General features: G+C 39.8%; 1 gene segment (V, D, J or C); it reads left to right on the top strand.

Moving 5' to 3' along the window:
* Positions 1–20,517, top strand: part of LOC136706930 (immunoglobulin lambda-1 light chain-like) — a 52,548-nt gene that overhangs the window by 22,202 nt on the left and 9,829 nt on the right.

Raw genomic sequence — 20,517 nt, 5'->3', positions numbered from 1 at the left:
GAATAGTAGTTACTGATCATCCAAATACAGCCAAATACTAAATGGTGCAAATCATTTTGTTAATTTATAATGGTTCTAAGAACTGAAAGTGATTACTTACAGTCTCAAATTCGCTCAGCACTCAATTAAAACAAAGTCTGTCTTTGGTATCATTGGTTTTAGGTGGAGAAACATTTTCACTTCTTTTAGCACTGTGACTGTGTTTGTTCGTCTCCTAGCTACGGTGCCGCTGTGTCACATGGAGAGCTTTGTGGAGCAGCTAGATTTATTCAGACACGTTACGGTTTTATTCACACGCAAACCAAAAAGTAATAGCAGATTTTCAAAATGTAGTGGAGTAAACAGTATGATATTTATCTTTGAAATGCAGTGAAGTAAAAGCAAAAAAGTCTCCCAAAATGGAAATACTTGAGTAAAATACAAATAGACGATAAAAGTACGTAAGTACAGTAACCAATTACATTTAGTTCGATACTGTCCACCACTGCTACATCTCCATGAATATTGGTATGTGGTTGTTTCATGATATGGATTTTTAGACACACCGAAACATGAACAACGCTGCCCCTGAGACTAATTTATGGATGTATCGATTAACTTAGTGATTAATTCTTTCAAAGCGAAGAAAAGACATTCACTAATGTACTGATACATTCACCAATATTTAAACCTTTATTGTGGCTTTTCTGATAATAACTTTCTGCTTTTTTGATAATACAATCCCATCTTTACATAAAGAATTGTTAATGTTTACATTACTTAAAGTAGGTATTGTTGCTTATTTAGCAGACATTATGTAATTGAAATAAGTGTTCCTAAAAATAAAAAAAGACTGACTGGTTTACACTGAAGAATTCCAGGTGAATAACTAAACCCTAATGATATTTCTGAAAGCTTTTGAATGTCTAGTGTCAGGATTTAGTACACGTTTGTGAAATTGAAGCTGAAGGCACCTCCTCAGAAGAGGCAACGTGCAGATGGATGTTCAGCAAATGACATCACTGAGTGTCACTGAGAGATTTATTGCTGATAACACTGCTGAGTTCATGAACACAAGTTGCAATCGAGAGCACTTCATAAAGTACAGGCTTCACTTAACAACTAAATGAAAGATGTATGTAGCAGTGTGTGCTGTTCTCTTCTCACTGATCTCAGGTCAGTACCATATCAGTTTGAGGTGCTTGGGTTATGAAGTTATAATATGAGTAATGTTCATGTTTTCAGTTTTATTGTTGTTTACAGTAGGTGTACTGGGGCTGACAGTGGAGCAACCTGAACTCTCCTGGACAAAGGGAAAGGACAAAAGAGCTTATCTGAAGTGTAAAGTGACTGAACTGAGCAGTAGCAACTATGTCCACTGGTACCAGCAGAAAGACGGTGAAGGTCCTAGAAGGATTCTGCATATTAAACAAAACGAGATAAAGCCTGTTCCTGACAATGACCATCCTGAAGCAAACGACTTCGATGTGGAGAGGAATGGAGATAATTATAACCTGAAAGTTAAGGCTACAAAGTTGAGTCACACAGGAGTTTATTACTGTGCCGTTTGGGATGCCCACAGTGAGATGAACTGCTCACATCCTCTACATTAACTCCACCAGTCAGCACCAGGAAAACTCCTCATTGCTCTGTTCACCACAAACTCCTGTGCAGTGAAACTATTAGCTTTTTGTCACACTGCAAAAATTGTTCAGTAATGTTTTAGGGAACATGCCAAAGAGGGACGCCTGGTGACTCGACAGACTGGTAAGGAAAGCTGTTCCTGTGCCAAGAACAGAACTGGAGTCCCTAACTTCTTCGGCAGAGAAAAGGGCCCTGAGTAAACTGCTGATGATCATGGACAATGCTGTCCACCCTCTGCAGAGTGCCATCATCAGATAGAGGAGCTCTTTCAGCGGTAGACTGCTGTCCCGGTCCTGCTCCACTGACAGATTCAGGAAGTCTTTTGTCCCTCAGGCCATTAGACTATTCAACTCATCTCAGCACAGCAAATAATGTAGCTCTGATATACACTGGACAATTGAATAGATTTAATCCGCTATAGGTTTGTATATTTTTGCATACTTTTGCCTGATGGAATTACATCTGCACTACTATACTGTATTGTACTGGTTTACACTGTTTACACTGTTTACATTGGCTAACTGCACTACCTCCCTCTCACTGTGGGATTTTTCTATTTCTTTTTTATATATTTTATACTTTATTTTAAATTTTATTTTACATTTATTCTTCTACTTGTTATTTTATTTTTTATTTTATATTCTATGTTTTATTTCTACACACACTTCTATATTCTACATTCAGTTTTATGTTCTATATTTCAGTTACGTATCGCTATTTCTGTTGCCATAATATTATTTTTACATACTGTACATTCAGTTCTTATATTTCTAGTTTGGGTTGTTATATTATTGTAAACAGCTACTGGAATCCTCAGATTTCCCTCTGGGATCAATAAAGTATGTATGTATCTACAGTATATATATAATGTTAACAGTATAAAATGTCAGTGACTAAGAGTTATATCAATTATATCTCAAAGACTAAAGAATGACAGATTTAAAAATAATATGACAACTGTGAACTGGAGCGTGTGCTCCATTTTCAAAGAGGTTTCATTTAAATAATTTAAAATTATTTTAATATTTGTAATATTTGTTTCGGGCAGCACGGTGGTGCAGCAGGTAGTGTCGCAGTCACACAGCTCCAGGGACCTGGAGGTTGTGGGTTTGATTCCCGCTCCGGGTGACTGTCTGTGAGGAGTGTGGTGTGTTCTCTCTGTGTCTGCGTGGGTTTCCTCCGGGTGACTGTCTGTGAGGAGTGTGGTGTGTTCTCCCTGTGTCTGCGTGGGTTTCCTCCGGGTGACTGTCTGTGAGGAGTGTGGTGTGTTCTCTGGAGAACACACTGTGAACTGGAGCGTGTGCTCCATTTTCAAAGAGGTTTCATTTAAATAATTTAAAATTATTTTAATATTTGTAATATTTGTTTCGGGTGGCACGGTGGTGCAGCAGGTAGTGTTGCAGTCACACAGCTCCAGGGACCTGGAGGTTGTGGGTTTGATTCCCGCTCCGGGTGACTGTCTGTGAGGAGTGTGGTGTGTTCTCTCTGTGTCCGCGTGGGTTTCCTCCGGGTGACTGTCTGTGAGGAGTGTGGTGTGTTCTCCCTGTGTCTGCGTGGGTTTCCTCCGGGTGACTGTCTGTGAGGAGTGTGGTGTGTTCTCCCTGTGTCTGCGTGGGTTTCCTCCGGGTGACTGTCTGTGAGGAGTGTGGTGTGTTCTCCCTGTGTCTGCGTGGGTTTCCTCCGGGTGACTGTCTGTGAGGAGTGTAGTGTGTTCTCCCTGTGTCTGCGTGGGTTTCCTCCGGGTGACTGTCTGTGAGGAGTGTGTTGTGTTCTCTCTGTGTCTGTGTGGGTTTCCTCCGGATGACTGTCTGTGAGGAGTGTGGTATGTTCTCTCTGTGTCTGTGTGGGTTTCCTCCGGGTGACTGTCTGTGAGGAGTGTGGTGTGTTCTCTCTGTGTCTGTGTGGGTTTCCTCCGGGTGACTGTCTGTGAGGAGTGTGGTGTGTTCTCCCTGTGTCCGTGTGGGTTTCCTCCAGGTGCTCCGGTTTCCTCCCACAGTCTAAAAACACAAGTTGGTAGGTGGATTGGCGACTCAAAAATGTCTGTAGGTGTGAGTGAATGTGTGTGTGTGTGTGTGTGTCACCCTGTAAAGGACTGCTGCCCCCTCCAGGGTGTGTTCCTGCCTTGTGCCTAATGATTCCGGGGAGGCTCCGGACCCACTGCGACCTTGAACTGGATAAGAGCTTACAGAGAACGAATTAATGAATTCATGTTTTATATTTTTTTTGTATTTGTATGGCATTTTATAAACTTGAAATTTTTAAGTGGTGAAATATTCAGATTTGAAAAATTCAGGTTAAAATGTTTAAATTTCATAAATTCAAGTCTTAAGGTTCAGATTGCAAAAATACAATTCTAGGCCAGAGGTCATCCAGGAGGCTTCTCAGGAAAAGTAAATGTCCACAGAAAGATGGACTGCTGTGTTTAACTGGACAAATACTGACTGCACTTCCTTCTGACCAATTTATCTACATAGCGTTTCTGTTTAACTTTAACTTTATACCAAAGAGGCCAAAATTCCAAATTATAAAGCCACAAGTGGGTATGAGGTGACTGGACCTCCATTTTACACATCACTGTTTTTAATTAGATATATCTACAGAAATATGGAATTAACTTACAACATCTAAAAATGTTCAAAATCATCTTTATTCGACTGTGAATTTGACACAAAGGAATCCTGTTGTACCCACGGAGCTGTTCACACCAGAGATCAATCTTTGTGTAATGTAATTTATTATCATTACTATAATTATTTTTTAAATGTGTATCTTTGTTTGTTTAGTGATCTGCATTCAGTTCCCTCCTTGTCATGAGCAAAGAAGCGCATGCGCACAGCCACAGATATCAGCACTGACCACGGCAGCGACAAGTTCACGGGATTAAAATGGCAATTCATGCTTTTCAACCATAGGAGACTCGACTTGGACTCGTGATGAGAGACTTGAGACTTGACTAGAACTTGAGCTCAAAGACTTGAGACTTGACTTGGAATTGCAAACAAATGATGGTGATCTCTGGTTCACACTTTACAGTAGCAGATCATTACAGTTGTCTCGCATGTAGATTTCATCTGACCACAGGAAAAGCCAGGTGTAAACACCCCTAAGACGCCCTGTGATTGCATTATGATCCAATCACTGAAACATTTGGAGGTGGTCAGACGCAGTTCTAGACTCACCTTGTCTTGTATCAAGTCGCCTCTTTCAGCAGGATTACCCTCCACCCCCATTTGTGAAATCCAAGCTGAATGTTCAGGAAATGACATCACTGAGTGTCACAGAGAGATAACTGGGGGCTGATAACGCTGCTGAGTTCATGAACACAAGCTGCAATCGAGAGCATTTCGTAAAGTACAGACTTCACTTAACAACTAAATGAAAGATGTATGTAGCAGTGTGTGCTGTTCTCTTCTCACTGATCTCAGGTCAGTACCATATCAGCGTGAGGTGTTTGGGTTATGAAGTAATAATATAAAAAATGTTCATTTCCAGTTTTATGTTGTTTACAGTAGGTGTACTGGGGCTGACAGTGGAGCAACCTCAAATCTTCTTGACGAAGAGAGCAGGCAATACAGCTCGTCTGAACTGTAAAGTGACTGGACAGAGCAGTAGCACTGTCCACTGGTATCACCAGAAAGATGGCGAAGCTCCCCAAAGGATTCTGTACGTTAATCAAGCTGGCAATAGCCTCTTTCCTAACATTGACTTCACTTTGGAGAAAAGTGGTGATGATTATGAGCTGAAAGTGGATGCTGCAAAGTTGAGTCACTCAGGAGTGTATTACTGTACCGCCTGGGAGAGCAGCCACAGTTACAGAAACTGCTCACATCCTCTACAATAACTCCACCAGTCAACAACAGGAAAACTCCTCAACACACAGTTCATCACAAACTCCTGTGCAGTGTAACTATGAGCCTTTTGTTGTATTTCGAACAAAGAAAACGAATGAAATAAAGAATGCAGCTTTTGTTCGTGGTCTTCTACATCTCCATGTAAAAGTGAATGAGGTTGTTTCATAGGGACTTTGCCCTAAAGTTCACTATGAAGTCAAAGTTGGCCAGTGTAAAAACTGACATTGTTACATTACAATCTCAGGTATCAGATGACTATAAGATGAAATAAATAAATAACCAGCAGCACAACCTTACAAACATAAGCAATGATTAGGAGCTCAAAATAAAAAACAAACCACCCACAAAATAAAGAAAATAATGTAAATAAATAAATAATTAATTAAGTAACCACTACAAGCTCATCAAACAGAAATCACCAAATACATTTTATAAATATAAGTGAACATTGCATTCCACAAAACCCCCTCAAAGCTTGTTCGTTGGCTTTATTTGAATTGCAATGGTGAAAAGTAAGCTTCTGGTTTCCACTAGTAAATTATTTTTTTTCCATTGTCTGAACTTCTAATTTAAATAATTATATAACATAAAAAAGACTGGCACTCGACTCCAATGACCCATTTAATACGTAGTACAATTAAAACACATCTTTTACACATATCTTATATCTACTAAAATGTTAGAGGAAAGGAATAAACAGTGATTACATTTCACACCTGCAGCTCTTTAAACGTTCAGTGTGTCTGCCATGAAGAGGCTTTACTCTCCACTCTCTACTAAAACTGTAGGTAAATACCGGGCACTGCTACACACTTTATCAGACCTAACTCTGAAAACTGGGTTCACTGGCATTTTTACAGCAGTTCACTTCTCCAGCTCAGTTTACTGTAAAGCATTTACTCCAAACCATTTGAATGAAGTACTCAAAGCTTTTCTTAACTTTAAAAGAGCTCTTCACGCTACCTGCACATGTCCCTGGCAGTGACCCCAACGATAGTTGACCCAGATCTCAAGACACTTTAAAGAAAAGCCTGTGTGCACACAGCGTCTCAAAGGCACCACACTCCCATGTACCTAGAGAGCTGTAAAGGTGCACCTGCTTCTCTCTTCTCAAACCGTAATATTCCTAGTACAGGCTACAGATACAAAGGAATCCTGCTGTACCCAGAGAGCTGAAGTCTGACCAGTTGAAGAACTTTGAGTTTGTTCACACATTACAGTAACAGACCACTACAGTGGGGGTCTCACATGTGCCACAGGAAAAGCCAGGCGGAAACATTGCTCGGGCGCCCTGTGATTGGATTGTGATCCGAACGCTGAATCTACATTTAGAGGAGGTCAGACACTTCGTCTTATGGCAAATCACCTCTTTCAGCAGGATAAACTTCACTGTCACACTGCTAAATCCCACAGATCTCAGTCCAAACCTACATCTGTGTGATGTGTTGGACAATTCCACAGGACACCACAAATTCCACAGGACACTATTAGAGGTCTGCTGGAGACCTTACCTCCACAACTTCTCAGAGTTGTTCTGGCCACATGAGGGGGACGTACACAATATAAGGAATCTGGTTTTAATGTTATGGCTGATTGGTGTACATAGTGGGAGTAAATGGATTTTAAGCTTTTGGATGTTCAGGAAATGACATCACTGAGTGTCACTGGGAGATTTATTGCTGATAACGCTGCTGAGTTCATGAACACAAGCTGCAGTCGAGAGCATTTCATAAAGTACAGGCTTCACTTAACAACTAAATGAAAGATGTATGTAGCAGTGTGTGCTGTTCTCTTCTCACTGATCTCAGGTCAGTACCATATCAGTGTGAGGTGTTTGGGTTATGAAGTTTGAGTATGATTAATGTTCATTTTCAGTTTTATGTTGTTTACAGTAGGTGTACTGGGGCTGACAGTGGAGCAACCTGAACTCTCCTGGACAAAGACAGTAGGCTCCGACAGTAGGCACACTCACACCTATGGACACTTGTGTCCATAGGTGTGAGTGTGTGGGTGAATGTGTGAGTGTGTGTGTTGCACTGTGAAGGACTGGCGCCCCCTCCAGGCTGTAGTCCCGCCTTGCACCTAATGATTCCAGGTAGACTCTGGACCCACCGCGACGCTGAACTGGATAAGGGTTACAGATAATGAATGAATGAATTTATAACGGTTCTAAGAACTGAAAATGATTACTTACAGTCTCAAATTCGCTCAGCACTCGATAAAAACAAAGTCTGTCTTTGGTGTCATTGGTTTAGGTGAAGAAACATTTTCACTTCTTTTAGAGCTGTGACTGTGTTTGTTCGTCTCCTAGCTACGGTGCCGCTGTGTCACATGGAGAGCTTTGTGGAGCAGCTAGATTTATTCAGACACGTTACGGTTTTATTCACACGCAAACCAAAAAGTAATGGCAGAATTTCAAAATGTAGTGGAGTAAAAAGTACAATATTTATCTTTGAAATGTAGTGGAGTAAAAGCAAAAAAGTCTCCCAAAATGGAAATACTGGAGTAAAATACAAATAGACGATAAAAGTACGTAAGTACAGTAACCAATTACATTTAGTTCGATACTGTCCACCACTGCTACATCTCCATGAATGCTGGTATGTGTTTGTTTCATGATATAGATTTTCAGACACACCGAAGCATGAACAACGCTGCCCCTGAGACTAATTTAAGGATGTATCGATTAATTTAGCGATTAATTATTTCAAAGCGAAGAAAAGACATTCACGAAAGTACTGATACATTCACCAATATTTAAACCTTTATTCTGGCTTTTCTGATAATAATTTTCTGCTTTTGTGATAATACAAGTCCATCTTTACATAAAGAATTGTTAATGTTTACATTACTTAAAGTAGGTATTGTTGTTTATTTAGCAGACATTAAGTAATTGAAATAAGAGTTCCTAAAAATGAAAAATGACTGACTGGTTTACACTGAAGAATTCCAGGTGAATAACTAAACCCTAATGATATTTCTGAAATCTTTTGAATGTCTAGTGTCAGGATTTAGTAAACGTTTGTGAAATTGAAGCTGAAGGCACCTCCTCAGAAGAGGCAACGTGCAGATGGATGTTCAGGAAATGACATCACTGAGTGTCACTGAGAGATTTATTGCTGATAACACTGCTGAGTTCATGAACACAAGTTGCAATCGAGAGCACTTCATAAAGTACAGGCTTCACTTAACAACTAAATGAAAGATGTATGTAGCAGTGTGTGCTGTTCTCTTCTCACTGATCTCAGGTCAGTACCATATCAGTGTGAGGTGCTTGGGTTATGAAGTTATAATATGAGTAATGTTCATTTCCAGTTTTATGGTGTTTACAGTAGGTGTACTGGGGCTGACAGTGGAGCAACCTGAACTCTCCTGGACAAAGGGAAAGGACGATAGAGCTTATATGAATTGTAAAGTGACTGGACTGGGCGGTAGCGACTATGTCCACTGGTACCAGCAGAAAGATGGTGAAGCTCCCAGAAGGATTCTGTATATTAAACAAGGAAAGAAAACCCCTGTTCCTAACAATGACCATCCTGAAGCAAACGACTTCGATGTGGAGAGGAATGGAGATAATTATAACCTGAAAGTTAAGGCAACAAAGTTGAGTCACACAGGAGTTTATTACTGTGCCGCTTGGGCTGCCCACAGTGAGATGAACTGCTCACATCCTCTACATTAACTCCACCAGTCAGCACCAGGAAAACGTTCAGTTACGTATTGCTATTTCTGATGCCATAATATTATTTTTACATACTGTACATTCAGTTCTTATATTTCTATTTTTGATTGTTATCTTATTTTTAACAGCTACTGGATGCCTCAGATTTACCTCTGGGATCAATAAAGTATGTATGTATCTACAGGGGTCGGACAATGAAACTGAAACCTGGTTTTAGACCACAATAATTTATTAGTATGGTGTACGGCCAATACAGCGTCAATTTGTCTTGGGAATAACATATACAAATCCTGCACAGTGGTCAGAAGGATTTTAAGCCATTCTTCTTGCAGGATAGTGGCCAGGTCACTACGTGATGCTGGTGGAGGAAAACGTTTCCTGACTCGCTCCTCCAAAACACCCCAAAGTGGCTCAATAATATTTAGATCTGGTGACTGTGCAGGCCATGGGAGATGTTCAACTTCACTTTCATGATCATCAAACCAATCTTTCACCAGTCTTGCTGTGTGTATTGGTGCATTGTCGTCCTGATACACAGCACCGCCTTCAGGACACAATGTTTGAACCATTGGATGCACATGGTCCTCCAGAATGGTTCGGTAGTCCTTGGCAGTGATGCGTCCATCTAGCACAAGTATTGGGCCAAGGGAATGCCATGATACGGCAGCCCAAACCATCACTGATCCACCCCCATGCTTCACTCCGGGCATGCAACAGTCTGGGTGGTACACTTCTTTGGGGCTTCTCTACACCGTAACTCTCTTTGGGCAGCCGTGGTTTTTTGTTTTTTGGATACAGTCCGGGTTAGAACCCGAACATCTCTTTCAGACAGCTTCCTCTTGCGTCCACAGTTAATCCTGTTGGATGTATTTCGTCCTTCTTGGTGGTATGCTGACATTACCCTGGATACCGTGGCTCTTGATACATCACAAAGACTTGCTGTCTTGGTCACAGATGCGCCAGCAAGACGTGCACCAACAATTTGTCCTCTTTTGAACTCTGGTATTGTCCAATAATGTTGTGTGCATTGCAATATTTGAGCAAAACTGTGCTCTTACCCTCTGCTAATTGAACCTTCACACTCTGCTCTTACTGGTGCAATGTGCAATTAATGAAGATTGGCCACCAGACTGGTCCAATTTAGCCATGAAACCTCCCACACTAAAATGACAGGTGTTTCAGTTTCATTGTCCAACCCCTGTATATATGTATCCATGTTTGAGGTGTTAAAATAGACTCTAAATCTAAAACCTTCATCTGTGGGATGTGTTGGAAAAAAACAAGTCTGATCCATGTAGGGTCCTTCTACATTACAGAACTTAAAGCATCTCCTGCTAACATTTTGGTGCCAAATTCCACAGGACACCATCAGAGATCTCCTTGTCCACATGTCCACAGCTTCTCAGTGCTTTTTGGCCATATGAGGGGGATGTACACAATAGTACACATCTGGTTTTAATGTTATGGCTGATTGGTGTACATAGTGGGAGTAAATGTTTTTTAAGCAAAATGAAAGACAAAATCCCATTTGAATAATTAACTCATTTGTGAAATTGAAGCTGAAGGCACCTCCTCAGAAGAGGCAACGTGCAGATGGATGTTCAGGAAATGACATCACTGAGTGTCACTGAGAGATTTATTGATGATAACGCTGCATTTCATAAAGATCAAGCTTCACTTAACAATGAAAGATGTATGTAGCAGTGTGTGCTGTTCTCTTCTCACTGATCTCAGGTCAGTACCACATCAGTGTGAGGTGTTTGGATTCTAAAGTTATAATATGATTAATGTTCATGTTTCCAGTTTTATTGTTGTTTACAGTAGGTGTACTGGGGCAGACGGTGGAGCAACCTGAACCCTCCTGGACAAAAGTGAAGGACAAAAGAGCTTATCTGAAATGTAAAGTGACTGGACTTCAGAGTAGCAACTATGTCCACTGGTACCAGCAGAAAGACGGTGAAGCTCCCAGAAGGATTCTGTATGTTAATCAAGGCGGCACAAGCCCTGTTTATAATTCTGAACATCCTGAAGCAAAAGACTTCAAAGTGGAGAAGAGTGGAGATGATTACATTCTAAAAGTGGATGTGAAGTTGTCTCATTCAGGAGTTTATTACTGTGCCATCTGGGCTGGCCACAGTGAGATAAACTGCTTACATCCTCTACATTAACTCCACCAGTCACCAAGAGGAAAACTCCTCAACACTCTGCTCACCACAAACTCCTGTGCAGTAAAACTATTAGGTTTTTTTTCTTTTTAGAACAAAGAAAACGACTGAAATAAAGAATGCAGCTTTAGTTTGTCGTCTTCTACATCTCTATATAAAAGTGTATGAGGTTAATGGAATGGACGTTGCCATGAAGTTGGTAATATCACAATCCCTGAATCACCAACAAAGACATCCCAGAGTCAAATTTAATGAGATTGAACAACTCAAATAATTCCTTCAAACGGAAGAAGAGATTCAGTGATATAGAATTGCTATGTTAACACAATAAATGATATTTAACATACTGGGCCTTTACTGACACTGATAAAACAACCCAGTCATTCAAGAGAAGGATTTTAACATCCATCCATTATCTGTAAGCGCTTATACAGTTCAGGGTCGCGTAGGATCCAGAGCCTACCTGGAATCATTGAGTGCAAGGTGGGAATACACCCTGGAGGTGGCGCCAGTCCTTCACAGGGCAACACACACACACACACACACACACTCACACCTACAGACACTTTTTAGTCGCCAATCCACCTACCAACGTGTGTTTTTGGGCTGTGGGAGGAAAACAGAGCACCCGGAGAAAACCCACGCAGACACAGGGAGAACACACCACACTCCTCACAGACAGTCACCCGGAGTAGGATTCGAACCCACAACCTCCAGGTCTCTGGAGCTGTGTGACTGCAACACTACCTGCTGCACCATCGTGCAGCCCAGGATTTTAACAGTTTATTTTTTTAATGTACAAATTGCTCATTATTTAGCTGACAAATGATTACAACATGAATTCCTAAACAAAATTCGGCAAGCCTAGTTTAGCCAGAACACCATTAGCCATACAGCCATTGTCACAGAGGTGTTTCTGGCATTTCAAAATCAGGAAAGCCCAAAATACATACCCTTGTCATTGGAAGGTCTGGAGAAGCTTTGGCGCTTTATATCAATGACTTTATTTACATGTGTTTTTTATTCTGTGATTGTGTTGTACAGAAAATATGGAGGGCAGGACTAATAAATGCAGAAATGAAAAAAGGAGCACAATATTTCACATTAGTCACCTCTTTCACCATGATTTGCCCCCTGTCACTCTGCAAAAAAATGTTCAGTAATATTTCAGGGAACATGCCAAAGAGTTTGAGGTGTTGAATTGGCCTCTAAACCCCACAGATCTCATTCCAAACCTGCATCTGTGGGATGTGTTGGAAAAACTAGTCAGATTGAGAGATCTACTGGGGACCATACCTCCGCAGGTTCTCAGAGGTGTTTTGGCCAAACACTGGGAACCTACACAATATAAGGCACATTTTCAATGTTATAAGGATGTGACTTTAATATTATTACTAACTGTTCTACACTGCGCAGTTCCAGGTGAATAACTAAACCCTAATGATATTTCTGAAAGCTCAGAGTTAGGATTTAGTAAATATTTCTGAAATTGAAGCTGAAGGCACCACCTCAGAAGAGGCAACGTGCAGATGGATGTTCAGGAAATGACATCACTGAGTGTCACTGAGGTTTATTGCTGATAACGCTGCTGAGTTCATGAACACAAGCTGCAATCGAGAGCATTTCCTAAAGAACAGACTTCACTTAACAACTAAATGAAAGATGTATGTAGCAGTGTGTGCTGTTCTCTTCTCACTGATCTCAGGTCAGTACCATATCAGTGTGAGGTGTTTGGGTTATGAAGTGAGAATATGAAAAATGTTAAGTTCCAGTTTTATGTTGTTTACAGTGGGTGTACTGGGGCTGATGGTGGAGCAACCTGAATTCCTCTGGACAAAGGTGAAGGACAAAAGAGCTTATATCAGCTGCATAGTGACTGGACTGGGGAGTGACAACTATGTCCACTGGTACCATCAGAAAAAGGGCAATGCTCTAAAAAGGATACTGTATGTCAATAAAGCTGGTGTTAGTCCTAATCCCAGCCCTGAGTTCAGCGTGCAGCTGCAGAGGACCAATGATTATGCTCTGAAAGTGGATGTGAAGTTGAGCAATTCAGGAGTGTATTACTGTGCCGTCTGGGACAGAAGCAGCCACAGTGAGAGAAACTGCTCACATCCTCTACATTAACTCCACCAGTCAACAACATAGTCACATCAAAGTCATTCTGAGTTTCAGATTATTATCATGGGTCTAAGTATTTTAATCACAAGCATTAATACAATAGCCAAACTATAAAAAACACTGTACAGACAAATGATATCTACTTATCCAACATTTCCTCTCTCATCAAGTGTATCTATAGGATTCTAGTCCCACTTTGCAGTAGTTTCAGCTTCTGGAAGGGATGGGAACTTTTCCAGTTTTCCTGGGATTGTTCAACAAAAAATATTTTCACCTCCAGGTCATTTGAAAGCCTAGATCTTTGTGTTTAAATGATAAATTAGGGTTTGTCTTTATACTCACCCTCTTTAAATATGCAACTTGTTCCTGCTGGTGTGCATCACTGTGCCTCACTGGCTGCAGGGGGATCATGAGAGAGGACTCTCTCAGCCTTGGCACCTTCTACTGGCACCAGTAGATAGGCAGTGATTACAAAGCATTGTTCTAGAGGAATAATAACCACTGAGATTGGGGGTGGGCCAGAAGACAAACATGAGATGCCTACTAGGTCTGACATGTACGTTAAAAAGTAAATTATATACTCAACTTATTTCAATAGTCACTTGGTGAGAAACGAACGTTACAGTACATGGCTAAACCCAACCCCAGGTGACCCACGTTCTGCTACGTGTCCATTGTGCTCATATTAAGTTGTGATTAAACACGAGGGTAAACTGTGTGGGACAGAAATATGCTAAAACCAAAAAACAACAAATTGCTGTGAATTGCTGTCAACAAATTAACATCTACTTATCATGGTATGTGTCAGTGTGTGTTCACTGCTGCCTGTCCACTGACTGTGGGAACATGGTCACTTCAGAAGTATTCAGTGTTTCTAATTTGCAACCAAGATGTCCTGTGGCAGAAAGAACAGTGAGACCTTAGTGAAGAATGTGCAGAAAGCACAGTACTTTGCAGTGACTCTGATGTGTCTAATTCTGGCCATACATATTTGTTTCCATAAACAGTCCAGTAGATTTATGCATCAGAAGGTGTGACGTGTATATATGAGGAATCTGATGAATCTAGTGAAGCCATATTTAAAACGATGGTATCCATCACTGAAACCAACAGACTTTCAGTCAACCAGGTTAGTGCATATTGTGCATATGACGCATTGTTAACTTAAAGAAGTTAACCCACACATTTTGAAGGGCAATTGCAAATAACACTGTAAAAAACCTCTAGTCGTGTTTAGTTAGCTCTGCAGGGTGTGATGTAGAGGCATTTGTGCTTAAGGTGTATAGTGAGTTTTGTTTTTCTGCTTAAAAATGTGGAAACACCTAAGGAGATCTGCAAATACAAAGTACATGGAGATTCTGAAGCATGTCTCCTCATGCTGTCTATCTTTGCTGCCAAAAATCCAGATGATTTTAAAGTGTTTGCCAGCCTTGAATCTTATTTTTTATCCCTTGAAAAAGACCAAATATGTGGACCATACTGTTGGTGAATGTATACTGGCATTCCTCGCAGTGCCTACACAGAGCAAGTGTTCAGTTGCATGGAGAAAAAGAAACAGACCGTCAGTTGTAATGGTGAAGACTGAGCTTCAGGTTCGACTGAATTTTAATTTGTTGTTCACTGAGTTCAAGTCATTCATTGAAGAACAGAGAGAGCTGATAGCTGCAGCAAAAGGGAATGCCAAAAAATAATAATAATAATAAAATTAGCTAATTTAAGATATATTGTGTGTATGCATGTTGTTTATGGCTATAGAGTAGGTAAAGCCAACTTTGCCAACCCCTTACATATCTTTTTAGACTACAGGGAGTAAAAGCAATCACAAGCAAAGCAGACACCAGTATCCAGGCAATTAGAAAAAAAGGCAAAAATATTTGGTGCTATGTACAATACTATTTCACAAAGCACAAAGCCTTCTCTAATTCTATTACACTGAATTTATGGATATATGAGCGCAAATCAATATCATGATTAATTGTACATTTTACCATGATTATGATTAATGAACGTTTTGTTTTTGACTCATAGTTGAGGGACGAGGCTTATGCTTTAAATATGCTCCAGTATTTAAGCTTGGATATTTTTTTATGTCACTGGGAGCTTGTTCCTCTCTTGTTTTTTTTAGCACTGTTTATATTTGGTGTGTGATTGTGCTTTGGCTGAAACAGTGTTTACATTTGACTTAATTTTGTTCATTTACGTAATTATAGTCAAAACACAGCACGTCCAAACCACAGACGCTGTGTTTTTCTTTGGTACGAGCTGCTCAAGTCGCTCGATCGGCCTCTGCGTTTAGGTTGCTTCCATGTGGCAGTCATGTGACTACAGCTTGGTAGCATAGTTTTAAAGGAACAGTACATAAAGACAAACTGGGGACATAACAGAATAAAAATAATCTATATAATCGATTGTCGATTAGAAGTTCTGAATGTCGATTTCTATTAATTTTTGATTAATTGCCCAGCCTTAGGTTGTATTATTTTGTGTTGCTGTTTTTCCTCATGTTAGTATTGAAAATGAATTTGCATTAACATACACTGATGCTCCAAGACATAAGGAGCTAGCAGAAGATAAGCCCTGTGTAGTTCACCACAAGATGAAAAACTCCTCCCATTAATAACAGTCATTCTCCACACAGCAGCTCTGTACACTGTCTAACAGCAGCCATGCAGCCCCTAATGCAGCTAACACTTATGTTCATGAGCTACCAAATATACAAAGGTAAACTGTGTTATTCTCTCTGCTCCCTCAGCTGAAGAAAAATGTGCAGTACTGTGAAATTGTGTAATTTCTCTTAAAAAAAAAAAAAAAAAAGTTTAGTGTAATTCACACTAAAGGTTTCTCTTCAACAGTGGACAGTGCTGTGGAGCTGCATCAGAAGTTTGTAATGTCCAAACCTGCTACAAAGACTGCCATCATAGAATGCACATTTCCTTCAGACTGTTATAATTACATTCACTGGTATCAGCAGAAAGAAGAAGAAACACTGAAGATGGTCCAGTACGTGGAAATCAGAAATGGAGCTGTCTCAAATGAACGTGGATTTGAGTTCTTAAAGTCAGAGAGGAAAGCAAGAGATCAGTTTGTTTTGAAAATCCCCAACTTGAAGCCTGAGAATTCAGCAGTGTATTACTGTGCCTGCTGGGTCTCAGGTGGCACAGTGAGAACAAAGCTCAGAGATCAGGACAAAAACCCAGTTCAAGGCTGCAGCCTCAGTGAGACTGCACTTCTTTCCTCCCAACTGCACACTGTCATTCACCTCACATCCCAATTGTGAAGATACTGTAAATGGATAATAATGTTAACATGATTTCATTTTTTCATATCTGACACACAAAGCTGTGGATTTCGAGATGGACTTCTGTGCCTAGTGATTTAAAAATGACACCAAGCTTTGTCTAATAGGTGTTGAGAACCATGCAGATAAGAAATGTAAAAGGAAATAAGCAAATCCATGTTAAATGTTTTTTGGAGATGTTTATTGGAGACAATAAACAGCGGGTGAAATTTCTCTAAGCTAAACCTAGTTTCTCTAGGCAAGCCTAGATTAGCCAGACCACCATTAGCCATATAGCCATTGTCATAGAGATGGAGAAGCTTTGGTGCTTCATTTCAAAGTCTTTGTTTACATGTGGGCTCTTAGGAGCACAAAGTTTTGTTCATAATAAATAACATCGGCATCAGTGTTTCTCTTGATCATTTTATTTAAAAATAAATACTAGACGATCTACCAACAAAGAACAGAGAAGACCAAGAACATTTTGTTGATTTTAAGAATTACAATGACTTATTTATTTAATGTAACAGGTTAAAACACATGAAGTTTAAGGGGGCTGTGTGCAGCTCTATGGAGTTTTATAAACACACTAATGCCCTAACACCGAGCCAAAGCGCATGGTGTCACGCCAAACACAGCCCCAGAAACACACACAAATGGAGTGTGTTCCTGTCTTATTTCATATTATTCAACCATGGTTTGGGCTGAAGAACCTACTGTTCTTTGGTTCCAGCTGGGAACAAATTTACCAGTTAGTTTATCTAACCACATTTGTAACATTTGTTCTCCACCAAGCAAACTGGGCTCCACCGATGATGACACAGTACAGAAATTCTAAAAAACCTAAGTCACCTAAGTGACCTAAGCTACCTAAAAGCGTCAGCATACTTCTCTCGAAATGAAATCCGTGAGGTCTGGGTGAACTGAGAGCGCTTTCATTATCTTTGCAAGTTCACATACATTCTGTGGTTTCATTTTGCTTGTCACATACTCTACTGCAGATGCTCTGAGAATTGCTCCTCAAAGTCGTCCATGTTTGTGTTGGGACACGCCTCTTTTGTACTGACCAATGAAAAGCTTTGTCACATGGCGTTTTTGCCGTGGAGTTCGCCCAGCTTCAGTGTGCACTGCAAGGCCTCCGCTTAACGTATGCAGTTGTTCGTTTTATCCTTAATTATGTCATATTTTTCTCCAAAGCCATACTTCTTTCTCTGTAAGAACTATGTTAAGGCCTTAAGTCAGAAAACATGGGATAAAATGAGACATACTTATTTTGTTCCACTTGTGACTTAGACATTAGAGACTTTAGAATTGTCCCACCCCCTTGTCTGAGTCACTGCAATCACAGCACTGGACCCATGTTTATGTGAGTGTGAAAAAAAAAATAAAAAAGATAAAAGGTAAAAACTGAGAAAACAAGAACGGAGAAGAACTGAGCGAAAAAAGGCTAAAGCTTCCTCCTTGCTCCTCACTGCTGTGCACTCAGTTCGGGGCGAACAGGCGCTGAAACCCACTGTTCTGAACAGGGCTGTTTAGAAATGGGAAGAATGCTAATTAGGGTTTGTGGTATTTTGACAAAAACATGTTACAGATGTTTCTTTAAGACCCCAGAAATGTGATCAATTGGGAAAAAGTGTTAGAATATGCCCTATTTAGTATAATACACAATAAAACAGAGACCTAAAAACAGAAAGGGAAACATTTGCCTCAGGAAAATAGAAACATTAGATTAGCTTTTTAAATCATTGTGGCCCTTAAAGAGGTTTTTAGAGCAGCACCTAGTGGTAAGATGATGATTAACTTACTAATATATTCAGTCATAAGATTTATTAGACTATCATTTAAGTCTAGACTACAATTTCTGTTTTTTGTAGTCACTCACGTCTCCTCTGCAGTCCACACCTCACACTGACATTTAGTGATGGATATGGATTGTCTTGAATATTTTACAGATATAGATATATGTGAGCAACTGTTGACCTAACAAAGTCAGTTCAGGTGTTTTTTGTGCTTGAATAAAACAATGTGGGCAACGTGAAGAAGATCTTTGGTGCAGGCACAAGACTCCACGTAACAGGTAAGAAACAGGCGTTTTTCAACTGCTCCAGAAACATTATCAGGTCTATTAAGAGATCTGTGACTTTATTTGAACCACACATTGCACAGATGAAATCTTCAGTATCTCTGTTAAATTCATAACTGGGACATAAGGCTAGTGTATATAGAGTGGGACAGGGTAAGTATTTGTCATAGTCTGTTTCTAAGTGCGGCTCTGGCTATGTCAACAAAGTATTCGGATCTGGGACCCATCTAATTGTCACTGGTAAGAGCACATTTTACGTCTTTCTTAATACCAAAGGCAGAATGTAATTGTGATTCTGAATTCAGTACGGCAGTTTTATTTGGACAATTCGAGAAAAACTAAATGAAAGTAAATGCACCAATGAAAGCAGGAGAAGTGCAGGAAGAAAAGTTTTAAATGAAAACACCTCAGAAAAGTATGAAAGGTTTTTTTGTTTTTTTTTGGTCAGAATTATTGTTAGTGGACATTTTTTATAATTAGTGAATTCGGCTACTTTTATGTTGTGGAAAAGATGTTAATTTGTGCACATAGTGCTGTTGACAAACTCCTTAGAAAAATAAAAGATGAAAAGTGATTCTCTGGAGCAGCTGTGATGGAGCGCAATTATTTTGTGTAGGCTCTGGACCCCCTCGACACTGATCAGGATGAATCATTTTAAAAAGATAAATGAATATATATATTTATTATCTGGGAGATATTAGACACCAAAAGTACCACTGTCTTTCACATGGAAATACAAGCACTAGTTTAGTTTCTTTTGTAAAATCCAGTTTGGAGATACAGAACAACGAGAAAGGTCAGTTGAGGTCTTTTTGTGCTTGAGTAAGACACTGTGGGGAGGAAGCGCTTTGGTGCAGGTACAAGACTCTATGTAACAGGTAAGAACATGTTCTTAATTCATTGCTACTGGCTTCCTATGGCATCTAAACAAAGTTATGTGTTTTTCTGCCCATTATGTAAACTTTATTCAAATGAAGTCTCAGCTTCATTCGTTGCTGAATATGGATAGTGTCAATGAACTTCATGTAAATGCTAAATAAGAGGCTGATTATGTGGCGAGTAGCAGTTTAGGAGTTTATGTAATAGTCTGTGTCTAAGTGTAGCTCTGGCTACTATAACATTAAAGTATTTGGATCTGGAACTCAGCTGATCGTCACTGGTAGGAAAACATTTTGCTTTTGTATTCATCTTCAAAAATGACCTAACGTTTAAAATAAAACTGGGTAAGATGAGGTATTTTTAATAATGTAATGCCTTAAAACGTTATGCATTATAGCTTTAAATGGAACACTGTTAAATACCATGAAAATAAGAGGAAAAATTCAAAAAAGTGCTAAAGAAACAGAAAATACCCGGCAGGTTATGAAATATTTGTAATTTTATGTCCTCAGCTAAACACTTGGCCATTTAGAACTGTTCTCGGTTACTAGTTTTAGGCTGATTTACATTTATAGGGTAAATATAAGGCTGTAAAAAATGTCCATATCATCTTTGTTAGAATGAAACATAAATGACAAAAACAAAGAGATATGTTTTCAGTTCCAGAAGTGACAGTATGGATATGTAAAGAGGAGACATGAGCTCTTGCGAGTCTTTGAAGGTAATTTCAGGGCTTTTTGTGCCTAAGTAAGTCATTGTGGGTGGCTGGATTAAAGTCTTTGGTGCAGGTACCAGGCTTTATGTAACAGGTAAGAAAATAACCTTAATTCATTCTC

The sequence above is a fragment of the Hoplias malabaricus genome, chromosome 9 (genome assembly GCF_029633855.1).
Source record: "Hoplias malabaricus isolate fHopMal1 chromosome 9, fHopMal1.hap1, whole genome shotgun sequence".
Classification (NCBI taxonomy): domain Eukaryota; kingdom Metazoa; phylum Chordata; class Actinopteri; order Characiformes; family Erythrinidae; genus Hoplias; species Hoplias malabaricus.
Note: the sequence above shows the minus strand (reverse complement) of the source record. Positions and strands in the feature narration are given on the sequence as shown.